Source organism: Ornithodoros turicata, chromosome 3, assembly GCF_037126465.1.
Source record: "Ornithodoros turicata isolate Travis chromosome 3, ASM3712646v1, whole genome shotgun sequence".
In the NCBI taxonomy this organism is placed as follows: Eukaryota; Metazoa; Arthropoda; class Arachnida; order Ixodida; family Argasidae; genus Ornithodoros; species Ornithodoros turicata.
In genome coordinates, this window is record NC_088203.1 from 94,889,928 (window position 1) to 94,911,646 (window position 21,719).

Below are 21,719 nucleotides of genomic sequence, written 5' to 3' on the forward strand. Positions count from 1 at the left end.
TCTCTTCTCGAATCAAAAGCGATAACCCTATCGTTCGCGGCAGTGATTGGCGCACTACGTGCTATGCGGTGAAGTTCTGTTTTTAGAGTGTAGACACACACGTGCATACAACAAACAAACAAATATAATATCCTCCATAATGCAGCGCTACAGCGGTTACTGACTCGCAGTCCTATTTTTACAAGCGGAGCTTCACGAAAGCTTAACTCACCCACAGACGAATGCACCGCTAAGTAGTTAATACCCCATATTGTTTTCAAACGTTATCCAGCACAATGGCAGATTAAATTTCGTACAGTGCAGTATCGTAGTGCAGTAACCTTAAACCCCATAGCATCGCTCGGTTCGTTTCCTGCGCTTCAGGAAACCGCACGCTTTCACTTTCATCCCCAAAAGAGCCCACAATAATCCACCCGTTCAACTTTTCTTTTTGTTTGTTTCTGGACGTCGCTAGAATAGCAACTTTCCTACCACCACTCCTTCCTTTGATTCCTACAGGAATGCTACACACATCCAAATTAGAAACATTGAACGGAGCAGTTAACGCTTTATTTGCGTTATATATATATATATATATATATACGCACGAAGTATACCATCGCATTTCTAAAGCACTCCGACAAATTGACTCCCGCCGGAGAATGAATAAGCCGAACAAATGCCTGAACCACCAGAGTCGCATTGTGCCCCTTTTTCAGTGCGAGTTTTCATTAACGAATGTGTCTGTTTATGGAGTGTCCTTTAATTTACCCAAGTCGTGCCCGTAGGACGCCGTACGAGACCGCCGTCTCTTAACGTTTTATGCATGAAATATAATTTGCAAGCACGCACATTAGCATGGAGCGAGAGAACTGTGGTGGAACCCATTGATATTTGTCTCGCGGGTGGAATGCCTTGATGATTCTGGGTGACGAGGCTTTAAGATGGTCGGATGGGCGGAGTTGGGCTGTATTAATGGAATGAGATTGCGTACCAAGGAGTGCGTGCCCAGTCATGCGTAACCGACGGTCACGAGAGCGTGTAATGCAGTGTGATGCTTCGAGACACCGGTGGCTGGCGTGAACGAAGATGATCAGTCCTGGGACACGTTTGAATTTTGATGCGTGCGACTGTGCAGTCTAGACATGGAACTGCACCACATAATATCCCGCTCGGGGTCAGGTGACCTCCATCATGTTCCCCTTACCGTTAATAACCGTTACCGTAATAATGTCGTTGTCGTTATTGATTTGAGTGTAGAGTGTGGCGTACGCCACTTTTTTGTGACGATTAAGAGATACACAAAGTGTACCAAAAGTTTTACTCCATTCATTTTCAACAAGTCAGGAGAAAGGGTGGTGTTATACAGCATCACGGAAGGCTATGAGGGTGTTAGTTGGTGTTACGTTTTGTTTACGTTTGTTTGTTTCGTCTTTGGGAGACGTTTAGTAACGGGCATTGTGAAATGGATCAGGTACAAGGTTTGGTTAGACAGGAACAGCGGCGTAGCGTGGATTCTCAGCGGTGAAACGAGTATCGCGCCCCCAAACACACGGCCCGTTCGTGCATCCCTATACTGTCATCCTGGTAATATAAGCCCCTTACTTCCGTTCACGCACAATTTAGGGTAGATTCACATGGCGCAACTTCTTGGTGACATAGGAAGAAGTGTAGGACACAGCTCCGCGAACTGGCACTGTACATGCGCGGAGCGGAGGAGGGATAAATTCCAACTATTCTCATTTGAACGTCCTTCTGACGCGCTCGCTGTCAGACACGCTTGCCTCTGTTACTGCCTTCTGGTATATCGAGCATCGCTTCTATCCGCCTCCGTCTTTGAGAAGAACTTTACCGCATAGCACGTTGTGCGGCAACCGTTGCCACGAATGATAGGGTTATCGCTCCTGATTCGAAGAGAGAGAGGAGGCGTACGTCCTTCTGTGTCAATTTGGATACGTGGTAATTGACACAAAAAGGCGTAATAACCAAATAACCGACGAATAATCCTATCATTCGTGGGAATGGTTGGCGCAGAGCGTGCTATGCGGTGAAGTTCAGTTTTTAGAGTGCAGCGCCCAATGTTAAGAAATTTAGAGCTTTCCAAGTGATAAACAGTTTTTATTTCGAACTTTTTTTCTCTTAATTTGCGTCCCAAAAAATCTTTCGCCCGGGGCGCCCCCTTCCCCCCCTCATGCTGCGCCACTGAGCAGGAACCCTTGTGTAATAGACCTTTCACGGACCTGATGTTCGAACCTCCGGGCATGAAGGTTTCCTCAGAAGAAGAGGAAGAAGAAGGAGAAAGACAGCAAGAAAGACACTAAAGCAGAGCAAGTCGCGGACAAACTTCATGTTCGCATTCTAGTTGTTGTGGAACCTACTGCTGTCGTGCTTCCTGCTCTAAAGCAGCCAGCAATGATTTATTCCTATCGCACTTAGTCGTCTTTTAAGCTAATTTGCAGAACAAGCCTTCAAAAAATGTCACGCCACAGCTGCAGTTGCTAGTGAAGGTCGTCCCTCTGGCACCAAATCCGGAGCTCCCTCAATTCTAATACGAAGTAGAAAGATGCGCTGTATACACTTTTAAAACATAACTTCAATGCGTAACACGCTTCAAGAGGCGTACTCCTCTTTGTGACACCTTCGCAGTCATGTTCAATGTCACAAAAAGGTGTACCCCCGCACTTTCCACAAATAAGGAGAGAGAACGGTATCTGTTTGAGAGCAAGACTTACTACACGTAAGGTGTGTTAGCATACGCTCTTAAAGATTAACTTCGCCGCATAGCAGGCTCCTAGCCAACCATCATCCCGTGTGACATCGTTCTCTCTCCTGATTTCTTGACAACGACAGACGTACGCCTTTTTGTGACACTTATGCAGCGTGCTATGTGGCGGAGTTCTGTTTTAAGAGTGTAGGCTCATCTAATCTCGACTACAGTCGTGACGCTGCCCCCATGAATGAGGCTAACAAGGGCGAGCCGATCTCGTCACCACCGCCGCCACCGTCCGTATTAACAGTGTTGTATGGTGAGGGCCAATCACTGCACAGAATAATACTGTTATCCCCCCTGGCGATGAAACTCCCCATTCATCATCTCAAAATAAAGTTGTTGTTGCCGCTCCTGATTTTTGGAAAGCATAGGGCGTACGCCTTCAGCGCGTACGCATCAGCGCGTCAGCCTTTTCGTGACAATTAACATAACAGCATAAGTATTACAAAAAAGCGTACGTCTCCCGTTTATGACCAATCCGAGACTGAAGGATGGTGGTTGGCTAAGAACGTGTAGAGTCATAAATAATCTTCGCTTCAGCTTATCGACACTGAAGTCCAAAGGAGAGCAGGAGCCCCATCTCGTTCCCGCACCACACCGGTACCATGCCCATTTGAGTATCAAAGACGGCTAACATAATGCTCCCGGTTGAATAGAGAAGCATATATGATTGTTGTGCGATAATCCATGTATTGTCCACCAGAGCATCACGATGATGTCCTGGTGAGCTCAAGGCCGTCAACCTTGATGAGCTGCTTGCAAGAGAAAGGAACATTTCACCGGCGCACGATAGGTGGCATCGTGCGCTAAAATGCGCGTGCCCGTCGCGCGGAAACAAGATGGCGCATGCTCGCTCTTGGAACTCAGTGTCGATACTCTGAAGCGTGGCTTATTTAGTGACTCTAAGAGCGTGCTATGAGGTGAAGTTCTTGGAAGTACCCAGGAGGCTTGTCTTGCCCAGCGACCCCTCTAGCACTTTGCACTCCCCGACGGACTCACGCACCCTCTACGCAACTCCACCCTTCATCCTCCATCAGCCTCTTTTCTTTTTCTTCTTTTTTTTGCTATAGTCGTGACGACGACCACTTCTGTGTGGCCAACAACGGCGAGCCGATTCTGCCGTGACCCCTCACCTCTGGGAGGTATCCGGGTTCGAATCCCGGTGCCGCCTGTACTGTTTCCTGGATTTTCCTCAGACGCAGTCAGATATACACTCTAAAAACTGAACTTCACCTCATAGCACGCTTTGCGCCAACCATTGCCACGAATGATAGGGTTATCGCTTTTGATTCGAGGAAAGAGGGAGGCGTACGCCTTTTTGTGTCAATTATCATGTATCCAAATTGACACAAAAAGGCGTACGCCCCCCTCTCTCTTCGAATCAGAAGCGATAACCCTATCATTCGTGGCAATGGTTGGCGCAGAGCGTGCTATGCAGTGAAGTTCAGTTTTTAGAGTGTATGTCGGCACAGTTCCCTTAGAAGTCGGCCCAGGACGCACATTGCCCTCCAGAGCGTTAGTTGTGACGTTGCAACATCTGTGAGATCGACAACGGCGAGCTCTTTCTGTACCACCACCACTGCCATCTGTTTTTACGAGTGTATATAACGAGATGGTCCTGACGAGCAATTGTTGAAGTGATGTGGTGAAGATCGACCGCTCTCCTTCTCCATACCATGCGTCGTCCCAACTAAAACGAAGTCAACATGTAGTCTTCAATGGCCGAAGTCGCAAAGCGAAGAGCAAAAGGGAGAACCCGCGCGGAAGAATGGGGAGACAGCGTCTATATGCAATAAGCAGCGGTCGACGTCTCCCGTGAGAGCGTCCAGGGCAAACATAATGAGGGAATGGCTGTTTGCTTTTGTTCGAGAACAAGGCTCCCGATAGAGATGTCCCCGCGGCGGATGGCACTGGGCCCATTAATAATCGATGAGCTGCGGACATCGGTGGACAGCCTTTGGTATGCCTCACTCGCAGGTCACTGCTATAGTATATGCGGTGGGGAAGATTCGCTTTGTAATACCCGTTGCTTCAAAGCATGAAGCAGTCGGCCGTTATCTGGGTCACGGTTTTTGCAGAAATTGAACGGGTGTATTATGGATTGGAGGAGGTTACACCGTATAAGAATGTGCTTAAACAGAGAGCAGATCCGAGACCGGCTTTTGCATCGAACACTGATGGTTGGTTCAATGAGGGGATGGGGAGCGTTATGTTGCTGAAAGCTCTTCAGGCTATAGTTTCTGGAAACTGTTCTTCTGAAGCCACTACTGTTATCACCAGCGTTCGCATTATATTCATATTATTCGTAAAACATGTTTATATATATATATATATATATGTATAATATATATATACAATGAAAAAAATAGCCGGAGCTCTTTGGCTGCACGTATAGCATATGTCTGTAACTCAAACATCGCCATGCCAGTACTGGACAGCTGTTTCGGCCTTCTTGGACCTCATCAGCAGTACGCAGGCAGGCAACGTTTGAGTGGATGGCGTCAGAAGGTCACGTAACACGTGATTCCTCCCGTCAGGGTGAGATAACTCACTCACTGAAAGCCCAGTGCAAAGCCAGTGAAGTATAAAATGAAAAAAAAATAGCCGGAGCTCTTTGGCTGCACGTATAGCATATGTCTGTAACTCAAACATCGCCATGCCAGTACTGGACAGCTGTTTCGGCCTTCTTGGACCTCATCAGCAGTACGCAGGCAGGCAACGTTTGAGTGGATGGCGTCAGAAGGTCACGTAACACGTGATTCCTCCCGTCAGGGTGAGATAACTCACTCACTGAAAGCCCAGTGCAAAGCCAGTGAAGTATAAAATGAAAAAAATAGCCGGAGCTCTTTGGCTGCACGTATAGCATATGTCTGTAACTCAAACATCGCCATGCCAGTACTGGACAGCTGTTTCGGCCTTCTTGGACCTCATCAGCAGTACGCAGGCAGGCAACGTTTGAGTGGATGGCGTCAGAAGGTCACGTAACACGTGATTCCTCCCGTCAGGGTGAGATAACTCACTCACTTTATACTTCACTGGCTTTGCACTGGGCTTTCAGTGAGTGAGTTATCTCACCCTGACGGGAGGAATCACGTGTTACGTGACCTTCTGACGCCATCCACTCAAACGTTGCCTGCCTGCGTACTGCTGATGAGGTCCAAGAAGGCCGAAACAGCTGTCCAGTACTGGCATGGCGATGTTTGAGTTACAGATATATATATATATATATATATATTAGAGATGTGCTAATAGAGCGTGCTTCTGATTTGTGCTCTAAATAAATCCCGTTGGCATGCCGATGGTATTCGCTCGATATTTATAACTAATAATGTGATTTGACGGCTCTTAGACATAGCTATACCAGTGCCTTGAAACATGAAGAGAAAGTAACACAGACGTGATGTGTCCTATCCACATTTCAATGCAGGTGATACAGCTGTCTCAAGTATACAAATCGATCTCAGTTTTGCACTTTGGTTTCTGGCTCTTCGAAACACCGTAACAAATTCGTGCACACGCGAAAACATTTTCTATATCCATAAGGAATTTTGCCGCGTAAAATGCCACTGCCGCAGTCTGCATGCCTAACAGTAAGACAGATTTCTTTATTTTCCTTCTCTTTCTCTCCGTCGCCTGAATAATGCGCAAAGTTACCGCCAAAGTAGCAAGCAAAAAAAAAAAAAAAAACTTTCTTACTTCCAACCCGTGCGGCAATTTTAATCCGCCCCCCAAACTCTTCTCCCTATGCTCTCAAACAGAGACGTTCCCTAGTCATCCATACGGCAAACAACCCATCATAAACCCTCTCCCCTCCTCCTTTCCGTTTCACAATCGCAGTCGCACGAGCTCCCGCCACAGCGTGCAATTACCTTTCCCGTTTTCCCTATCCCTTTAATTACTTACCACGGTCCCTCAAAAGCTTCTCATTCATTTTGAAGGCATGTCCGTCCAAATTACCCGTCGGCAGCCGCGCTACTCCCGTGCATTCAAAACAAAGACTCGGGGGTACTAATCACAACCTGCAGTGCCATCGAAAAGTGTAGTAGGGATGAAAAAAGGGGTAGAGCACAGAGAACGGGGTATTGCGCTAGTCCTAGCCGGTCTGCGTAGCCGGCAAAACGTGTGATTCAATCCCTAAGGATGCAGACGGCTGCTTGATGGGTGTGGGAACGAAGGGACAAAAGGAGGAATGGGGGATCTGTCGAGTGCCGACGGGATGAAAAGGGTTGAAGGGAATCCGACGTAAGTACAAAATGGGGTAAACTATCAAAGCTTCCCCTCCCGCTAGGGTATGTTGGCTTTTCACCCGTTTTCTATCAAGTTCATTCATCGAGATGTGGATGGGATGAGGTGCTTCTGTATATACGCTGGATGGTATTCACATTGTTGGTTCTAAAGGCTTAATTAACTACTTTTTTATTTTTTAATGAGCGTGTTCGCGAAGTGTATCAAAGAACCAGGCGAAAATATTGTAGGTTCGTGAATGAAAGACGCCATGCTGGTGTGGGTGATGATGGAACAAGTGTTTGTATTCCTCCAGTGTTGATGTATGTCTCATCGTCATCATTTGTTGATGATGATGATGTATACTTTTAACAGTAATGAGACGGAGAGTGGTGTTCTTTGCTTTGCAGGCCGGTGTACCTGCGATTTATTAGGGTGGGTAGGTGCATACATAACAAATGTAAAAAGCAGAGGAAGCATTCCTGACTTTATATCAATGCTTAATATTTGTACTCATTGGCCCCTATGAAGATCCTGTTCTCCATCGTCGGGTTCTTCACCTGTTCATAGACTTCCTGTCGTCCACTGGATTCCTCCAGACGCTTTAGTTCTTTCTTGTGTTTTCATCCTTCCTTCATCATCTTCACATAATGTTCGACGTGCAATATGGTAGGGTATCGCACCACCGCGGTGAAACAGCCCATCTCATCGTCATCATTTATTGTTGTTGGTGGTGCTAATATTAATTTCGTAATATCGGTTTCCCTCTTTTTTGTATCTTTGATATTTGTCGTGTTATACTGTTTTTCTCTGAATTGTTTTGCCGTGGGTCAGACAGTTGTACGAAATGATTTGGATAAATAAAATAAAATTTCGATTGATCAATCTCCGTGGTAGTTTTCTTTTCCATCCAACCCAATCCAGCTGATCGATCAAAATCCTAATTTTGGAGTTGAATTAATAAAATCATATTTCCAAGTACTATATGGCTCCAATTTCCTAACTGTATATATACACACTCTAAGATCCTTACGTAGTATAGCTTCATGCCTGTCGTGTTTGCTTAACATGCACTGTTTGTGCTAAAGTCGTTAATCATTTACAGGTACCTTGCTTTTTTGGACAGTTAAGCAAATTTTTTTTTTTTTGATTGCGTGTTAGCGCCGCGAAGCAACTGTGGCTATGAGCGACGTACAGATGTGGACAGACGGAGAGAGGATAGCAGGAAGGAGTGGGGGACAGGGGGGTTAGTATGCGTCCTGGGCCGACTTCAGGGGGAACTGTGCCGACATTCGTCTGGAAAGTCTTCGGAAAACCCAGGGAAAACCTCAGACAGCACAGCCGGCGGTAGGATTCGAACCCACCACCTCCCAGTCTAGAGCACGACCTTGGTTACCACCAACGAGCGGACGCCTTAGCCCACTCGGCCATGCCGCTGGTAGTTAAGCAAATACCTTCTGCTCAATAACTAAATTAGAAATGGGTAAGTGTAATTTTTTAACGTATTTTATATTTAGGAAGTAAATTCACATTTTATCTTTACAGTCGATGGAATTGAGCTGGTCATAACAAGCATATTTTTGGTTGTGGAGTGAGTCTGAAGATAATACGCCGCGAGACAACTGTTTTTTTTTTTAAATCCCGTTTTCGCGCCGCAAAGTAACTGCGGCTTTGGTGAGACAACTAATATCATGAGCGACTCCATAGTGGATGAATTTTGCAGCGCGCAGATAAGCTTATCTGCATTGACATTGAAATGTCAACACATGTCAGCATTACGGCTTGCATTCGAAGTAAGGTCAACTTGCCCTTTACACCAACGACATATGCGTCTGGTCCACTGGTACATCTCGCCCTGCCATTCGACAACGCCTCCAGGCTACACTGGACGACATTCACACTTACCTGCTCCAAGCAGGGATGGAAATATCCGCGGAGAAAAGCGCGGCACTCGCCTTCTCCCGCAAATTCATGCAGCAATGCCGTCTGCACACTGGGGACAGGCCACTTATAAATGTCCACCATCACAAATTCCTCACGTGACTCTAACCACTAGCCTTTCTTGGAAACGTCACTTCGATGGCATGGAGAAGAAAGTTAAGCGCTGGACCGCTGTCGAAGCACGCCGATCCACGGATGTACAAGGTGTGTGCAGAAAAACGTGACCCGCATTTAGGCACATAGCTTGTTGCCTACCTAACTAACGAACTTCCGGTGGCGCATGATGGCGCATTTATGCGTTCGAAATCTGCAGAAAAATTGTGGAAGCCATACTCAGCTTAAAAAATAAACGGAAAAACGAAAACGTCGGCTTCCGTGCATCAGAATAGGGCAACATGGTGGACAACAGGGTGTATGTGAAAGGGCAACATGATGCACGTAGGAGAGTTGTGTTCAAGTACCGCTAGGGGAGCTATCGGTGACGATGTCCCACATGGATGCTCATCGGCAGTACCCCTAGAGGTGCCTGCACATAACCCTCCTGAGACCGAAATGCACTACCGTGCACTATCACGACCGCCCTATTCTAATGCATGGAAGCCCATGTTTTCGCGCTCTGTTTATTTTTTTACACTGAGTATGGCTTCCAGGATTTTTTTGTAGCTTTCGCACGCATAAGTATCCCGTCGTGCGCCACCGGAAGTTCCTCGGCTAAGTAGACAACGGCTTACATGTAAAAATGCGGGTCACGTTTTTCTGCACACACCCTGTATAATGTCATTCAAATCCCGTGTTCCGAAATTCGTGATCAGCCCCGCGGCTCAACGTACGGCCCCGTGAACACTACCGTCGCCAAGGGTCACCGCCTCTGTCCCAGGGATCATGGACAACAAAAGGAGGTACCCTGACCTCGTACTACAGCGACTGACTATGGATTTCATCGGCACCGCATGGTTCTGCACTGTCCTCATCTTTTGAGATACCCTCGATACCGCTCACCCGGGGCTGTCGGCTGTCCCATCGCACCTCTTCGACCTCAGTCGAGCTGTACGGAATCCTTCAGTTTTTACAATATGCGGCTAACTGCGACCCACGGCGATGGGTAGTCTGTACGGGCTCGAAGTCAGCTCTTCGATGCCTGGAAACCGTAGTTCTCCGCGGCTCACTGGCTACACTTGTGATAAATACTCTACGCCTACTGAAGTTTATAACTGCCCACGACTACACCATCGCTTTTCAATGGACTCCGGGTCATTGCGGAATCTCTGGCAACCACGTTGCCGACGCTGCGGCAGCGGCCGCTCACCACCAGCGCAAGTGCGTCCCGATTGTACTCCCAAGGGGGAATAGGCGGTCCCTTCTTCGTGTCTGGGCTGCCTCCTTATCCGTCGAACAATGGCGTCGGGATGTCCCTGTCAGTACGATACTGGGAATGGTGGACCCAACATTCTCGTGCCGCTTCCCGTCATCTTTACCGCGCGTCATTAAGTCCCTCCTACATCGCTTACGGCTGAATGTTGGCTTTACGCCGTACTACCGTTACAAGATAGGGTGTGCCAGTAGCCCCCTGTGCCCGGAGTGTTTTGTGCCAGCGACCGCGGACCATGTGATCATCGCATGTGCCACTTACAGGAGGGAGCGTCACTTGTTGGCAAACGCCTTTGCGCGGATTGACAGCCGACCCCTTTGTCCTCAGACTCATTTTGGGACCGTGGGACAAACGAAAGCAGATGTCCGTCTTGCGACCCTTTATGAAATGTCTTGAAACTACCGGCCTGATCGACTCCCTCTAAGACCCCGTTAGCGTCGTCAGCATCATCCTCATCACCATCCTCTCATTTTTCCCCAATAGCAATGGGGTAGCATTCTGCTCAATGAGCGGAAATCATCCCCATATCATCGTCATCATGTATCTCTCTCTCTCTCCCAACACATGTCGCTCCACGTTTTACTGTCGACGCCGCAAACCCACGTTCGGCTCAGGAAAGCCTACGTTCCATATCTTTCTTTTATTTCCAATCCAATCCAATCCAATCCAATCCTACGTTCGAAACGTTAATAAACTATCCCGTTCCTTGGGGGAAAGCATACCCCTTATGTCTGAACTGCAGCCCAAACAACCGCTTTCCGCGTCTCTGTTTCCTCCATTGTACATTAATCATTGGGGGGAAGCTTACTGCGCTTCGCTGGTGCGGAGAGTGGCAAGTCACGTGGCATGTCACGTGGCCCTCTCGCGTCACTTCGCGGTGCCAAAACAGGATTTGTTTTCAATCATGGGAACCTTTCCTCCGACTCAAAAAATGAAAGAAGAAAGAGGGGAACGAGTGTAGCTCTGCATGATGTCCCAACAATCACGGGCTTGTTATTTGCATTATGGTAATGTTCGGTTACGCTGGGAGAAAGTTTTGAGTTCGGCATTATTGTCCATGATCGGCTTTTATACTGAACAATGTAAGAGTAGCCCTTCAGTGAACTCAACCAATGTATTTGACATTTGCTTCCGCTTCCATTTCACTTCCATTTGCTTCCATATAGATGATCCTACCTGTATACGGGTAGGATCATCTACTCTTATCGATTTAATGATAACAAACAGTGAAGAAGCTAATTTAAAGGCTGGAACCATTAGCGCACACATGAGTGATCGCCTACCAGTGTTTATCTTTACGCGTACCCGCCCGCTGCGATATTGCAGAAGAGATAGGTTAATCTATTACCAAAATATAAATGCCCAGACGCTAGAAACGCTCCGTGCCGAAATTACGCGAACTGAATGGTCGTTTGTTTTCAAGGAAAATTATGCAAACACAGCATATGAAACCTTTATGAATAAGTTCATAAATATTTACCATAAACACTTTCCACTCGTGCAGTACAAGCCACCCAAAAAAGCACGCAAACAGTGGATGACGAAAGAGCTCATTAACATGGTAAATAGGAAGCAACGTTTATATTAGCTGTTCCTAACGGCAAGAGACCCCAGTGATCTGCACGTTTTTAAGAAATTAAGAAATTACTTAAATGCCTTAATGCGTAAAACCAAAGGCAACTACTAGAATCGTCTCTGTAATGAAGCATTTTCAACGAGAACTGATTCAGTTTTGCGAAATATAGCGCATATATATGCGCATAACTAGCGCAAACAAACAGAAGGAATCCATAGAATCTCTGCGTGTAGGAAATGAGCAAGAATCAAGAAAAAAGCTTGCAGATGCGTTTAACGAATTCCTCGCAAATGTATCAGACACATCGCTGACAACAAGTGACCTCACACTACAGTCCCAAGTCTGTGATTCAGTCTACATGCAGCCAACGGAAATAAATAAAGTCATTTCGACTTTTAGTTCTCTTAATAATACAAGGAGCGTCGATTATGGAGGCATTCAGATCAAACCGATTAAGTACACCACAGACATCCTGTCACCAGCCTTTGCACATATTTTCAATCTGGCGCTATCTACCGGCGTTTTCCCGACACGTATGCAGATGGCTCATGTATCTTTAGTACTCAAGGGTGGAGATAAGAACGTGATGACAAACTACAGGCCTGTTTCGGTATCACCTGTAATTTCGAAGGGTCTCGAAAGAATCATTTATAAGAGAATCCAGGGCTTTTTAGAAAAGCATAAATTACTATCGGACTCGCAATTTAGCTTCAGGAAAGGCGGGTCTACTAAATTAGCCCTATTGAAAATAAAAGAATTTGTGCTCACGAATTTTGATAGGAAAAACATCGTATTAGCAATTTTTATCGATTACCCGAAGGCGTTTGACAAAATACATCATAAGGTACTATTAAGCAAGCTATATAAATATGGAATAAGAGGAAAGGCATATGAACTCTTTCAGAGTTATTTATCTTCTCGGAAACAGCGCGTACAGATAGGATCGGCAATATCATTGATAATAGATGTGACAACTGAAGTGCCTCAGCGAAGTATTTTGGAACCCTTATTATTTAATGTGTACATAAATGACGTAGTAAACATAACCACAACTGCCTCCTTTGTTATGTACGCAGACGATGTCATTATTCTTTTATCGGGATCAAGTGCTAACGATTTAATTGAACGGGCTAATGAGATTTTTAACAATGTACACTTTTGGGCATTAAGAAATAAATTCACGGTGAAGATCTTTAGAAAAAATCTTCCCGGAAACAACACCGCAAGCGATGTTGCCCCGACGACCGTTTTACGGGCCGCGCATTCCAAGACACGGCCCACCCGAGGGCGGACCGCGTTATCAAGGGGCCCTTCTCGAAATATGAAGGACCGGCTCCCTTTCGCCTCCCTCCACCGCGATAGATCGAAAGATCAATACGCGGATTTGAAGGGAGACCAGAGCATAACGGTAAATAATATTAAAACAAAGGCCATGGTATTTCGACCGAATAATAAGAAAATCGAGTACACTAATAAACTCAGCATGGCGTTTAAGTTACCTGGTGTCTATTTTACCCAGACAATGGGCTGGGATTATCACTATCAGCATGTTCAATCAAAGGTGTTTACAGCTGTCGGCATGCTGTACAAACATATATATCTTCCCATCAAGGTAAAACTGTTAATCTACAAAGCCCAGTTTTTATCGCAGGTTCATTACTGCCACCTTGTTTGAGGCCTATCAAGTAACAAGAATAAACAACTAATATTACGATTACAAAAAAAGCTCTAAGAGCTATAGTAAACGCAGACTATAACTCCACTACTGAACACATTTTTTTTAAATTGTCTCGTATAAAAATAACTGACACGTACACATATAGATTAACAATGACGTACAGACGGATGCATTTTCAGCAAAATGAGCTCTTCGTTAACCTTGTCAATCTAGTCGAAACTGACCGTATTCGTTGCTTGTGAACGCCGATAACATGGCAGGTTGAAAGACCACGAACACAATATGGCACACAACTCATTACATATACTTTGCCAAAACTTTTAAATGACAACGTACAACTTGACTTCGTGGAATTACGCGTTCCAAAGATACGATTCCTTCTCTTTGGTTATGCACAATGATTATATTTTTCCTGATAGTTAGATGTTTCTTGAAGCGCCTTAACCAGTTTCCTATTTTCTTCCTGTTAATTAAGTTCACATATATTTATATGTATATATATATATATATATATATTATTCTGTGTACGCTTCGCGATGTTGACACACTGTGTACTGTAATTCATTAATTTCCGAAGCATTAGTTTATGTTCTGTGTGTCTTGCTATGCATGTTGAATTGATGACATCGTATGAACATTATGTAATAAGTTCCGCTCCTGAAGGACGGGGCCTGGGGCACGTCAAGCTGCAAATGCAGCTTTTTTTCCCAGAGCTCCGGGTTGAGCTCTTGAGCCAAATAAAGATTATTATTATTATTATTGTTGTTGTTGTTATTGTTATTATTATTATTTTGGTTGATTAGGTGTGCAGTATTTTCGTTTCTTGGCACAATAAGAAAATGCGGCGATTGAATAGACGAGTAAAAGGCTGGTATGAGGTCTATTTTAAATGAAATACGATAAACATTCGCATGAACAAAACATAACAAGTGGTTTCTCCGACTACCTGGCGGCCGCAATGTGCGGATTGCATTCTTTGTTTGCCTTAAACGACATTGACAAAAACGTCTACTAACCTAAAACTCTGGAAACGACTGTTGTCATTTTGTCATCTGCTACTGTCTCACCTAGTACTGTCATCAACTTTCGTTGTCATCCAGTGTTTAAGTCCAGTCTTGTAGCATTTAAGCACCGCTACAGAGCACGACAGGCGGTTTGAAGTCCATCTGTTGTAATATTTGCATTTACACCTCCTGTATACGAGACGAACACGAAACACGCGTAGTCAAAGTGTTGTCTACCTGGCCCTATCAAAAACGTAATAAATTAATTTAACACTGTTTTGCTGTCCATGAGATAAAAAACGACACGAATCATAAATCACACGCTGTATGGTTTATTACACACCACCATTATTATTACAAAAGAAAAAAAAAAACAAATACGTTTTGTCGGCGCCTGCATCTGTCTACTTCTGTATTACACTTAACGTCACTATCATGACCAACTCCACAACCATTAAGTTCATGCAAAGCGCGTTTCACGACAGAAAACTACACACTTTATAACTACACTGTCTCATTTTTTAGTTGCAGCACAAATGCCACGTCGCAATCTACCGCACAGGTAAACAAAAGGCAAACACAAGGTAACCTGCACAATCATAACCCACACTCGAGAAAGAATAACTCCACAATGACAATCTTCTCTCTCTGCGCCGTTTACAAGCGCACAGATACACGTGTACTACACGCAGCAGCAACGCCTAAAACCCACTGCATTCTTCAGCCCACAATGCAGAAACAACCCCATTCCCGCAGCCAGTGTGGGGGGCGCCACTTTCATTATTTACCGCTACACGACCCGGGGCGCTCGTGAATTATTCCCACTACGTCAAAAGCCGAGGCGCCGGTATACCCAGTTCGGGCGCAAGTGCTCACCCCCAGCAACACTCACGGTCCAGATTAAAAGCTATTACGTCCGGCCCATGAATAAGTGAGGAACCTCAGAGGTACAAAACTCGTCCCTCAGAGAGTTACCTTTTGCTTTTACGCCGCGAGACATCTATAACTTAAACCTGACCCGTGAAAATCACTCGCTGCGGTCGCTAGTAAGAAAGGGCAAATTAAAACGTATGTTCCCGCGGCAACCGGAACAAAAAAAAAGAGAGAGAGAGAGAGAGAGAAACGTGCGTAGATGAGGACGTGGCCAAAGTACACAGACGAGGTTACGGAGCTTGTTTCTGGTTATGCTACATCAAATCTGGTTTGATTTGATTCATTGTATCATACTCAGGGCACGCTGGGCTATGAAGAATATACCTAGCGATTAACAAGAAAATCAGATGTGTGATACGTCGGTGCTCAGAAAAATGAAGAAAGAAAGTAATTTCGTGTCCCTGAATGAAGAGAAGCTATGCTTATTCTGGGTCGGAAATCTTCTTTTTGTGCGTTGGCGTACACTTCGTGAAACACTTATGAGATACGGAAAAGTCTTGCTCTTTACACCTCTTTCTTTTTTAAAGAAACTAAATAATGCAGGGAATAATAAGGACTCGCGTGCAACTTGAAACAGGATGGCTATGATGTCACTAGTAGAGACAGAACGCTCCCACGAGACTGGCAGAAAAGACATTGGAGGGCCGAATATAATAGAATGTACAAAACGAGAGAGAGAGAAAGAGAAAGAGAGAGAGGATAAGAGGCGAGACGAGAAACAGCGAAGTTAGCTTTAAAGAAATTATTTGAAGGAAGCTCCGACTACTGATTTCGTGATTGCTAGGTTCTCAAAAATTCAGCGACTCGGCCGTCCGGAAGAATCCCCGTAAATCTTCAAATAGCTGTCTTGGTTCCTTTAAACTTTAAGGAGTGCCGAAAAAGACTAATTGCACTCTTAAATATATGATCGCCACAAACCCGCAGCCATGTGCTCGCGTCTCATATACGTAACTATTCGTATCCGTTTGTGAGGCATTTCATCCGAACGAGACACCTCATGCGAAGCACATAACAAAAGTCACATATCTATTTAATCGTAGAAGACGCTCAGGAAGTCCATCTTTCCATTCGCTTACTTTCGTCCTGTAAAGGGTACTTCACCCTATAAGAGGAGCAAATGCGGAGAAGCCTGCTTTTCATGGCAACGTACAGTCGTCCACGGTGTTGATCAGGTTGCTTCATCAAAGCCGTCAAAACCCGTTGTGTAAATATCTTCCTGCCGCTGTTCCTGGCATTAATCTGTTACGAAGCAATTAGTGACAGGTATTAAACAAGTTAGCATCGATAATACCACGAGTACCAACTGGTTATGAAAGGCGTCAAGGCCCTTATTTTCTGGATGTGTACAGCACAACGAACAGCGCTTTCTACTTTGTCTCCACTGTACTACCTTGTACTGTGTGCAATAAGACAGGTCAAATGGACGGTTGCGGTCTTTCACGACAAGGCAACCTTACGTGTACCATGCATTATATACCATTCACACTATAGATGAAGGACTATCATGTAGGTTGTAGACTAGTACGGCAGTAGTGGAGTCTTCGCGCGCAGAAGACGGTGCAACAAGAAAGCACGGCCTCCCAGTTGAAGAAGCCAAGTCCGTATTGCACACGGTGCATGTAGACACTTCTGACTGCCCCGCATGCCAACAGACAGAAGACACGGCACACACCCTTCTTCATTGCGTCTGGCATGACTGTACTCGAAAATATATTCTAGATGTTCTGTGTAGTCTTATTGCGCCTAAATCCGGTGCAGTCTTAACAGCTTTTCACCTTCACTTCCGCTCACCATCTCATCTCCCGGCTAGAGCCGTGACGCTGCCCACACTTGGATAGATTCTCAATAGACAACACCATCTAAACCGACATAAGGTTTAAGATTTAAGTTTGCCTAATCCCTGTTGAATAAGGGCAGATGCCCTGAGGATACCACAGGCAAGAAAGAAAAAGGTGATACAAAAGAAAAAAAAAAACAAGATGCGAAGGCTAAGTTGGAAGATGAGTTGCTGTTTCCGGCTCTTCCGGTGGTCTCGGTATTCTCAGTTGTCTCGGTGGGCATGGATGGATGGACAGACGGGAATATGGAAAACGCGGTCTTTTCGTGTTGTGTGTGTCGTGGACTTTGTAGATGTCATCACGTGGGTCTATGTGTAGCCGTTCTGTGCTGTAAGCTTTACGGCACAGAACTGGAACGGAAGACCAGGACAACAACTTTACGGCGTAAAGTTGTTGACAGTGGAGCTCTTGTCCTGTTTAGCCGGAGTATCTTGTCTAGGTTTTCAACAAACTAGTGTTTACGACGTACTCCTACCAACAAGCACGCATTATTGAGTTTAAGTCGTAGCATGACAAAGCAGACATCAAGACATATTTAGGAGCCACCATCTCCATATTTTCCTTTTCTAACTCTAACTCAAGACATATTTCTACGGTACCCACAAAATACCGTATAACGTCGAGCACTCGAGTATACGAGTATGCACAAACTCATCAAAGTCCAACCCACACACTGTGAACAACACTTAGAACTCTCTCACGGCTTCCCCATCAAGTCACCAAGCAGCCATAAAGCATGGATCGAAAATATCTAACGCAAAAATCAAACGAATAGTCGTCGATCAAGAGAGCACCCACAGCGCCGCAGCCGCCGCATATCGCGGGTGCAATTCGACACCGCTAGCCATCTGGCCATCTCCTCATTGTGTCCTGTTTCTCACGTATGCAAACGCATGCGACAGTCGAGTGGAGACAGGAAGAGATATCGCTCGGCACAACTCCGGTTCCTTCCTTCGAGACTGGCAGAGCCGCTCCCACGTCGTGGATGCTGGAGTTCAGACCGGAGACAGCAGTGATCGCCCGCAGAGGTCGTAGATGACACAGCAGACCAGACGGGACAATGGCACTCATCAACGCGTTCTGTTGGGATTTTTTCTCCCGTTGAGCGCCGGGCACGCGTGGATTAGAGAGGTTCCTAGGATCTCTAATTACAAAAGTATAGTGAAGATGGTTTGTTGTTGACGGGCTTTCGATTCTTATTTCATGTTGCTGACACGTTTCTGACGGGGGATCGATGGTGTCAAATTGTAGTATCAGAGCAGACTCTGTTTCGAAATATCGGTGTATCCTGAGGTGAGGGGCTACTTGGATCTATTCGTTCACTGGATTACTAGATTTTATGCTTTCCAGAGTTCGCTTCGCGGAAAATAAAGCGAGCGGATTAACGGTGTGACCTACTTCAAAGCCGCCCGCGATATATTATGGTTTATAGCATATATATCAGGTATACGAAAGTATTCTTATGAAACACTTCGTAGCCTTATGGGTATTTCTAATATTTGTACTTATGTTATCTACTAAGCTCGCAAGCTCAGCAAATGAGTGGTGAGACAAAAATTCGAAATACAAAGAAACCGGACATCGGTTAAATGGGCACACGGCGCAGCGACGCCTATACAGCAATCATGGAATGCCTACTCGAACAGCACTATGAACTGAAAGCGCGAGTGCATAGGGGTTGACCCGTGCAGGGTCAAGGTTGTCTTGTTCTTGGCAAGCCGCGCGAAATGAAGCGCCGCACCGGTAAGACGCCTCCAAGCCACTCTTTTAGTGCATTGTTCAACTTTGCATTGTGCACTGCATTGTGCAACTTTTAGTGCATTGTGCACTGCATTGTGCAACTTTTAGTGCATTGTGCTGCTTGCGCACCTTGTGAAGACGTGTTTGGAATCTGCAAAATCTGGTGAGTGAAGGAAAGACGACGAAATGCGGAAGCTGATGATGATGACGACAATGATGATAATGATGATGATGATGATGATTGCATCTCCAAGGCTTCGTTGTATAGACGAGAAAGTCGGATCACCTATACGTTCTAACAATCTAGACATCTAAGTGGGGAGCGCGGATATTGGTGTTCAGATCTTCAACGTTTTCCAGTCTCTGCGAGTTCAACAACTTGATAATCCATGGTTAAGGAAGTAACGCCGCTATAGCTTGCATTATATTACTTCACGTAACGTTTGCAGTGCGCTTCTGTGTAGCGTTCGGCGAAAAGGAGCAACGAATATGAAAGACTGAGACATGGCAGTCGTCGGAAAAGCAACACGGCGGAGGGAATCCAACCCCGTTCCTGCTGATTCCGGTCAAGTGCACCAACCACTACGGCACACTGACACGGCTTACCGACGACTTGCCGAGAGGCCTCATCCGGCTAACGGGACACGCCTCGCACTCTCTTCACTTCCTCTCCTCCATGTTTCGCATATACACACGTCCCATACATACGTGACAGGACGAGGCAAAGGCGTCTGGTGAACATGACCGTGTTCTGATTCATGTTCTTACACTCTAAGGGAAAAGGGCGTGATAAGGTGGTAACTTCTATAGTTACCACCTAGGTCAACATGGCGTCTGATAAAGGGTGTAAAAGGGTGGTAAAGGCAATTACCATATATGTCAATTGCTACAAAAAGGCGTACGCCACCCCCCCCCCCCCCTTGCTCGCCGAATCAGAAGCGGTAATCCTATCATTCGTGGCAGAGAGTGAGGTAGCAGGTGCAACCTTTTAGGCACAACATATGCGACAACTATTACCTCCTAAAATATGCAACTGCTCCACCCTTTTTTCTAAGAGTGTAGGAGCTTCAGGGTTGTGTTGCATTCGTTCGGTTTTGTTGTCCAGCCTCGGAGCAGTTACTTATCAGGAGGAGAACAGATAGATATGTGACACACTCGCATTACGAGCGGTTCACACCCGACATCACCCTAAATCATTACCGCCAGGCTCACGCAACACTTTTTTTGCACAACCAATGCACAAGAGACAAGACAGTCATTGTAACAGGGCCCCTCGCCCCTCCTCCGTGGAGAATATATCGCACCTGCAGGACTCGATAAAACCGCTTTTGTTCTTCGTCACTCAATACGTGAAACAAAAGAGAATTGAATTCTCCCCCACCATTTTATCATACGAAACAATCGAGCGATACAGAAACAATATGCACCACACCCCCAGTAGCAAAGCCATAAGCAGGGTATTTTTCATTAATAGTGTATACCAAAAGAAGGGGTTAACAGGCAGTAATCCCTTTATGCGCCTTAGCCCTCCTCCCCCTCCTTCCCTTCCCCCCATTAAGCATCGCTTCACCGTGATCCTGTCGGGAGATAAAGCAATTCCTAACCTCATTCAAGCTTGAATACACAATCATTCCTAACTCCCCTCGTCCTAAAAAATAGTAGTGAAGAAAGAAAAAAAAAATACATGCATACAAAAGAAACCTTCCCGCCATGTCAGAGACGACTGTCAGCATGTTGTTATCACGCTCCACGAAAATAAATAAGACGGGAAGTCGGAACGCACAGGGGGCGCTGCTGATAACGCTTTGTTCCCTCATTTTTTGTACATATAAAACGGTGCAGATTAGCTTCGGTAGGAGGATGTACAGTTTCTTGTTCAATTCCTAAACTCTTCCTACTATTCGCCGGGCATCAGGCTTATTATTTGTTCGGAATTGGTCAATATATCTGCATGAACAACAACAACAACAACAATTTTATTGTGAGATGATGAATGTGATGATTGATGCTTACCACTGGCTGGTCTTCAGCTGCCGTATTTTGCGTAGATTCCCGTGAGACACATGCTCTGCAAGGAGAGAAAGTGTTTCAAGTCCCTTACGTGCAAGAACAGCAAAGCAATTCATGCAGGAATAACATCAAAATGTCGTTAAACGAATGATTACAAGCTACATTGTGATATTCGAGAGCTATAATATCTAGTAAGTCTCAGGTACCAATACTTTGATTCCGAACTCTTGCATCTGGTGTGAATGGTAAACGTTGAAAGGGTGACCAACATATGCATAAATGAATGCATAGTGAGTGAATAAGTGCATGCATGCACACATAAGTATATGCATAAGTGAATGGACGTATGAACACTCTTTAAGTGTGATTTATCGGGTTTCTTTTCTTTTTTTTAATAAAAAGGCGACCTTTGTCCTGGCTGACTGACCTTTCCTTTTCATTTATTAAACTTTCACATCCCCCCACCTCCCACCTGTAAGCGAAATAGCTGAAGAAGAAAAAAAGTCTTGATTGGACTTCGTTCTTCTACATTTACTTCAAGTTCGAAGGGCCTATCGCATCCGGCCTGGTCCATTCCGAAACTATAGCGCGTTCCTCACTGATAATAACGCCCAAACCCTGACGCGAACTGGTGGGGTTGTTCCTGTGCAGCTTGAG

General features: G+C 45.4%; 1 protein-coding gene across 1 annotated transcript in view; it reads right to left on the reverse strand.

The window, feature by feature from the left end:
* Positions 1–21,109, reverse strand: part of LOC135388862 (lachesin-like) — a 200,255-nt gene extending 179,146 nt beyond the window's left edge. The window contains exon 1 of the mRNA XM_064618712.1: positions 21,066–21,109. The gene's annotated coding sequence lies outside the window, so the exon portion shown is untranslated. The remainder of the gene's footprint in view (positions 1–21,065) is intronic.
* Between the last annotated feature and the right edge of the window lie 610 nt (positions 21,110–21,719).